This window comes from Trichechus manatus, unplaced genomic scaffold (assembly GCF_000243295.1).
Source record: "Trichechus manatus latirostris isolate Lorelei unplaced genomic scaffold, TriManLat1.0 scaffold00129, whole genome shotgun sequence".
In the NCBI taxonomy this organism is placed as follows: Eukaryota; Metazoa; Chordata; class Mammalia; order Sirenia; family Trichechidae; genus Trichechus; species Trichechus manatus.
In genome coordinates, this window is record NW_004444065.1 from 8,323,040 (window position 1) to 8,330,851 (window position 7,812).

At 34.8% G+C, this 7,812-nt stretch overlaps 1 protein-coding gene across 1 annotated transcript in view; it reads right to left on the bottom strand.

Annotated features, from left to right (window-relative positions):
* Positions 1-6,807, bottom strand: part of BCHE (butyrylcholinesterase) — a 104,546-nt gene extending 97,739 nt beyond the window's left edge. The window contains exon 1 of the mRNA XM_023739132.1: positions 6,697-6,807. The gene's annotated coding sequence lies outside the window, so the exon portion shown is untranslated. The remainder of the gene's footprint in view (positions 1-6,696) is intronic.
* Between the last annotated feature and the right edge of the window lie 1,005 nt (positions 6,808-7,812).

The window sequence follows — 7,812 nt, forward strand, 5'->3', positions numbered from 1 at the left end:
CTGATACCAAAACCAGGAAAAGATGGCACACACACAAAAAAAATTACAGACCAATATCCCTCATGAACATAGACGCAAAAATCCTCAACAAAATTCTAGCCAATAGAATTCAGCAACATATCAAAAAAATAATCCACTGTGATCAAGTAGGATTCATACCAGGAATGCAGGGATATTTCAACATTAGAAAAACAATCAATGTAATCCATCACATTAATACAACAAAAGACAAAAACCACATGATCTTATCAGTCAATTGCAGAAAAGGTATTTGACAAAGTCCAACACTGGTTCATGAAAAAAACTCTCGACAAAATAGGAATAGAAGGGAAATTCATAAATATAATTAAAGGCATTTATACAAAGTCAACAGCCAACATCATCCTAAATGGACAGACTTTGAAAGCATTCCCCTTGAGAACGGGAACCAGACAAGGATGCCCTTTATAACCACTCTTATTCGATATTGTGCTGGAGGTCCTAGCCAGAGCAATTAGGGTAGAGAAAGAAATCAAGGGCATCCAGATTGGTAGGGAAGAAGTCAAAGTATCTCTATTTGAAGATGATATGATCTTATACACAGAAAACCCCAAAGAATCGCAAGAAAATTGCTGGAACTAATAGAAGATTTCAGCAAAGTTTCAGGATACAAGCTAAACATACAAAAATCAGTTGGATTCCTTTACACCAACAAAGAGAACCTCGAAGAGGAAATCACCAAATCAATACCATTTAAAATAGCCCCCAAGAATATAAAATACTTAGAAATAAATCTAACTAGGATGTAAAAGACCTATACAATGAAAACTACAAGACACTATTACAAAAAACCAAAAGAGACCTACATAACTGGAAAAACATACCTTGCTCATGGATAGGTAGACTCAACGTTGTGAAAATGTCAATTCTACCCAAAACGATCTACAGATACAATGCAATCCAAATCCAAATTTCAATGGCATTTTTTAATGAGATGGTGAAACAACTCACCAACTTTATATGGAAAGGGAAGAGGCCCTGGATAAATGAAGCATTACTCAAGAAGAAGAACAAAGTGGGAGGCCACACAATACCTGATTTTAGAACCTATTATACCACCACGGTAGTCAAAACAGCCTGGTACGGGTACAACAACAGATACACAGACCAACGGAACAGAACTGAGAATCCAGACATAAATTCATCTACCCATGAGCAGCTGATATTTGACAAAGGCCCAAAGTCCGTTAATTGGGGAAAAGACAGTCTCTTTAACAAATGGTGCTGGCGTAACCAGATACTGATTTGCAAAAAACTGAAACAAGACCCATACCTCACACTATGCACAAAAACTAACTCAAAACGGATCAAAGATTTAAATATAAAATTGAAAACAATAAAGATCATAGAAGAAAAAATAAGGACAACACTAGGAGCCCTATTATATGGCATATACACAATACGAACCATAAGTAATAAAGCACAAGCACAAGAAGAGAGACTAGATAACTGGGAGCTCCTAAAAATCAAACACTTATGCTCATCAAAAGACTTCACCAAAAGAGTAAAAAGACAACCTACAGACTGGGAAAAAAATTTTGGCTATGACAAATCTGATCAGCATCTAATCTCTAATATCTACAAGATACTGCAAAACCTCAACAACAAAAAGACAAATAACCCAGTTAAAAAATGGGCAAAGGGTATGAACAGGCACTTTGCCAAGGAACATATTCAGGCAGCTAACAGACACATGAAGAAATACTCATGATCATTAGCCATTAGAGAAACGTAGATCAAAACTACACCCTAACAAGGCTAGTATTAATCCAAAAAACACAAAATAATAAATGTTGGAGAGGTTGTGGAGAGGCTGGAACACTTATACACTGTTAGTGGGAATGTAAAATGGTACTACCACTTTGGAAATCGATTTGGCTCTTCCTTAAAAAGCTAGAAATCGAAGTACCATACGATCCAGGTATCCTGCTCCTTCGAATATATCCTAGAGAAATAAGAGCCATCACATGAACAGATATATGCACACCCATGTTCTTTGAAGCACTGTTCACAATACCAAAAAGAGGGAAGCAAGCTAGGTCCCATCAATGGATGAATGGATAAACAAATTATGGTATATCCACACAATAGAATACTATGCGATGATAAAGAACAACGATGAAGCCGTGAAACATAACATGGAGGAATCTGGAGGGCATTATGCTGAGTGAATTTAGTCAGTCACAGAAGGACAAACATTGTATAAGACCACTATTATAAGAACTCAAGAAAAGGTTTAAACACAGTAGAAAACATTCTTTGATGGTTATGAGGGTGGGAAGGGAGTGTGAGGGTTATTTACTAACTAGATAGTAGATAAGAATTATCTTAGATGAAGGGAAGGACAGCACACACTACAGAGGAATTCAGCACAACTGGATTAAACCAAAGCTAAGAAGTTTCCTGAATACAAACACTTTGAGGGACAGAGTAGCAGGGGTAGGGTTCTAGGGACCATGCTTTCAGGGGACATCTAGGTCAGTTGGCATAACAAAGCTTATTAAGAAAATGTTCTGCATGCTACTTTGGTGAGTGGCATCTGGGGTCTTAAAATCTTGCAAGCGGCCATCTAAGATGCATCAATTGGTCCCAACCACCTGGAGTAAAGGAGAATGAACAACACCAAGGACACAAGGAAAGTATTAGCTCAAGAGTCAGAAGGGACCACATAAACCAGAGACTTCATCAGCCTGAGACCAGAAGAACTAGATGGTGCCTGGCTACCACCAATGACTGCCCTGACAGGGAATACAACAGAGAATCCCTGATGGAGCAGGAGAAAAGAGGGGTGCAGAACTCAAATTCTAGCAAGAAGACCAGACTTAATGGTCTGACTGAGACTGGAGGAACCTCGGAAAGCATGGCCCTGGGATTCTCTATCAACCCATAGCCGAAACAATTTCTGAGGCCAACTCTTCAGAGAGGGATTTGACTGGACTCTGGGACATAAAGTGATACTCATGAGGAGTATGTCTCTTAGCTCAAGAAGATACAAGGGACTAAATGGTCAGTTTGTGTCCGGAGGTGAGATGGGAAGGCAGAGAGGGTTAGGAGCTGGTTGAATGGACATGGGGATCAGGGGTGGAAAGGAGGAGAGTGCTGTCATAGTATGGGGAGAGTAATTAGGGTCACATAACAATGTATGCATAAATTTTTGTATGGGAGACTAACTTGAAATGTAAACTTCATTTAAACAACAATAAACAAAAAATAATAATAAAAAAAAAAGAAGTGAGGATGGCGAGACTTCATCTTGCTTACTTTGGACATGTTATCAGGAGGGATCAGTCTCTGGAGAAGGACATTGTGCTTGGTAAAGGAGAGGGTCAGTGAAAAAGAGGAAGACCCTCACAGAGAGGGACTGATACAGTGGTTGCAACAATGGTCTCAAGCACAACGATCATGAGGATGGTGCAGGACCTGGCAGTGTTTCCTTCTGTTGTACACAGGGTCGTTATGACTCAGAACAGGCTCAAGGGCACCTAACAACAACACCTGTATATAACTGATAAACCCGATTAAAATAATCAAATAAAAACACTGATTCTCATTTATTTAACATTAACAAAGATTCCTATATATAAAGTCTTTCCTTCACTTTTTTTTTTTTTGACGCCGTGATTGTAATATGTAAATCCTATCTATGGGACCAAGGACATAATTCTGTGAGTACTGAACATATGTATTATTGTTTTTTGTTTGCTTGTTTTTAATTTAGATGGTTTTAGAAGTCAGAGAATAAGGCAATATCTCTATAACTATGGCCCAGAACTAGATACTCACATCACATTTTAAATCAGATGAATTCACTGTTGTTCATAATATTGCTAGTGGTCAACAATTAATTTTTGGTCCCAACAAATCTCTGAGTATATCGATGCATGATCTACAGTATTTTGTTCAGTGTCTGTACTTATACTTATGGATATATATACATACATAGAGAAACAGTTATAGGTAAAGATACACAGTGATTACTATACTAATAAGGATATTTTTCTCAGACTGTGAGAGTATAATTATTTTTTAATTTTCTCAGTTTGATAGAATTTGCTTTGTGATAAGATCAATAACTAAATTAATGGAGATTAAGAAAATGTTATTTATATATCTTTAAATCCATATTGATAATTAAAATATTCAAAAAAACTTCATTTGTTTCCCTCCTATAAATTCTAGTGCAAATTTTTTACTGTCACCATTAATAAACTATTTAAATGCTGATAATACATAATATGTTTATCATAAAGAATAAGTCAAATTTTCACAAGTACGACTATTCATCAGATTTTAGATAAATGAACATATTGGCACAATGTATATTGTCTTAATGGAAGGAGAGAGTTTCTGCTTGGAATTGCAAAAGAAAGTCAATTATGGGAGTTGAGGGGGGAGTAAAACTGAAGCCAAATAATACAGTGTTCCAAGTTTATCCAATATTCTAGAAACTAAAAATCTACTGGCAATTTTTGGAAAATACTCTAAAACTGTAAAAATATAACTTAAAAAAAAGAAGGCAAAAAGTAATATTTCCTTTTTTGCATTTCTAATTCAATTCTGAAAATAGCATCAAAATTCTCTAGCCAATTTTAAGAATTATATAATGTTATACTATAAGATATAGATATAATAAAATGATTGATATAAAGAACTATTCATTTGCATTTAATTGCCATAATTGGACAGCTAACAAACTTTCAAAATAACTGGTCAGAGATTTCTTAAACGGTGGTCTACCAAATATTTATAACATTTTTCTCTGAGTTTAGAAAGCTTTTCCTTGGTGATTTTTCTTGATGATTTTCCTATCTATTGAAAAATATAATAAAGTATATATTCCTATATGAAAATAAAATCTCCTAAAATGACAGGAAAAGAGTCATCTAAGTAAATCTAACATGATCTACAGCGATCACCACTAAAATATGTTTGGTCAAATTAAAACAACTAAGCCCTTATACCAAATCTAAAAGCTTATTTTGTTGCAGGCTAATTGCAAGGTGAAACTGAGGAAGAGTGTTTATAAATAGACTACACCACTGTCTTCTCGCATCCTTCAGACACTTATTAGGCACTCAAAGGGTGTGTACAGATAGAAGACAATATATTAGATGTGATGCACAAACTCTTCAATATGTGAATAACTGAACAATTTGAACATCTAATAATTAGAGAGATTTCTTGCATTTTCTTTAAAAGATTAAACTGGTTTTGAGTCGACATGTATTCAGTTACATTTCTCAAATACTTATCTGGACCGTTCAGTTTCGATAAGAACAAGCAGATGTCATGAAAGCATCAAAATGAAAAGAATATTTCATTTAAATATTTCACTCTGTTATCAAAAATCCAATCAAAAGCAGGAAGTAAATTTATAAATCAGATGTGGAAGGCTAAGACAGTATTAGCTTACATTTCATGAAAGTGAAAAATGGAATCATGAATTTCCCAGATTTTTTTTTTTACAATTAAAGAAGCAGGACATTAAAAAAACAAAACAAAACAAAAACCGCTAGGAGAATAGAACAGAACTTAGCAAACCCAATTAGAAAATTTAGTTGGCATCCAAAGCCCATGCTATTTCACCTCTAGACAGATAATTCTAGAGATTTTCATTCTAAATTATAAAGCCAAGCTTTAAAATCTCGTATGTGTCTTTAAAACAAGTAACTACTCAAGTGAATTACCATAGTATTTATCAAACAACAGGAGATAGTTTATATTAAGAAAGGCTTTACATAGGCTAATGATAATGATTCCTGATAGTTTATTAACATAAAGCATATTCATAAAAATTTGGAAAGTGTATTTAAATTTATAAAAAGACATTACAAATAGAAGCATAAATAATCAAATACCGTTTTTATACTGCAAATTAGTTTTAATCATTTGTACATTATATACTCTTAAGACTTACTCCCCTAGTTAAACAGAAATTAATATCATCAAAATAAAGGCAGGTGTAAGAGATGACAGATAAGTAAAAAGTCTGCATTTGCTTAGTATTTCTACTAATAGTACCAAATATAATAACAAATGTAAAATATGTTGCTACAATTTAAACACACATATAAAAACAAAGAAGACAAAAAAGGCAAAGTTTGTAGTAAACAGATTTTTCTTTTACATAAAAAAAAACCTCAGACCTTTCATTTACCAATCAATACTGTTAAAGTTTCAAATGACAAAGTGTAGACTAAGAAAAGTAGTTAAGCCAGACAATAAGAGAACTATTCGTTTCATGCCATTAAAAAAAGAAAGAAAGAAAAAAAAAAAAGAGCAAGACTCGTCAAAGAGTACTTTTGTTATTCTTCTAGGGAGCGATTCACTAAACAATACATTTATGGTTAAAACTCAGCATAAATTATTTTCTACTTAGGTAGCTCCATAAGAACATACATCGCAGGGATTCTACAGTGTTAGTTTTGTATCATTTCTTCAGCAGTTAAATGGACTTAGTCTGTGTACCCTGAATGATAGGAAGATTTGATACATGTGCCCATTAGCTTGCTTCATTTGTCCCATTTGCGAGCTTCAATGACTGTCCCCCACAGAGCACCAAAGCGGCACAGCAAACCCGTGAAGGGATCACAATCCTACAGAATGAGCTTCACAGTAACTTGTGCTATGAGAAGATGTAAATTCAGAGCAACTTACCGGACTCGGTGCAACAAAGACAATAAAGTTTGCAAGGAGTTGAGATCGTTTAATATTTCAGGGAAATTCAGGATGCAGCCGCTGCTCTAGTCTGTAAATCGGACTACACTGACATTACAATCAACTGTTACTGACAAAGCTCGCGAGAGTTGGCAGCAGCAACTTGATCTGGAGGCAGCCAATCTTTACTTTCTGACATCTGTTCAGAGGCTAACGGTATGAATGCAATAGAGATTCATTTACAAAAGTATTGCCGGATTCATGCTTCAGGATTGCAGGAGCTTGTCTAAGAGGGAAGGGAAAAGATATAGAAGCTTCTTTGACTAAAAGAAGCTAACATTTAACAGAAACTGCGAGTTTCTTAAAACACTATCAGAACTTTTTCTTTTTTATCAGAGCTTTTTATTTCTTTTATAGAATGTATGTTTATCTTACGCTTGTTTTAAGATTTAAAGATGTACATATTGTTCTAAACAAATGCTATTATTGAAATTCTTTGCTGCTTCAATCTGTGCCAATCATGCAGTTATCAAGGATAGTAAAAGAGAAAATAGAGAAGAAAATAGATAAAGCAATGCAAATCGAAAGATTAGTTATATTAACTAATGAATGAATGTCTCTGATATGTCTTCCTTCCCAACCCTCCTCTCAACAGTTAAGTGACACAAATGCTGGCATTGGTAATTTCCTATTCAAGGGGCCCTGGGAGCAGTAAAGTGTAACGAGAAGCCACACGTTTGCGGTCAAGACAAGGAAAATAAACTGAACAGTCTTCCCCAAACTCAGTATAGATTAGCCAGGCAGCACTGTGAGAGCATTCCAGAAAGTATTTACGTCTTCCTGCTATCTTCCTTGAAATAGATACTTGGAGAGGAAAAAAAAAAAAAGATGAATTGTTTAATGTCCAATTCTCAATGAAGTTCGATTCTTAATCTCTTGCTGATGATAGTTTCACTTTTAAATCTCTCAATTTGGGCTCACTAGCAGACTAACCAGTAGGCATGAGTTGTAGGTGAGCCCTTTGTTTTTTTTTTTTTTTTAAATTTAATGCCTTAAAACTTCAAATACAGATATAAGAACTGTCATTTGTTTTGAGTCTACCTTGTGCTAGTTATT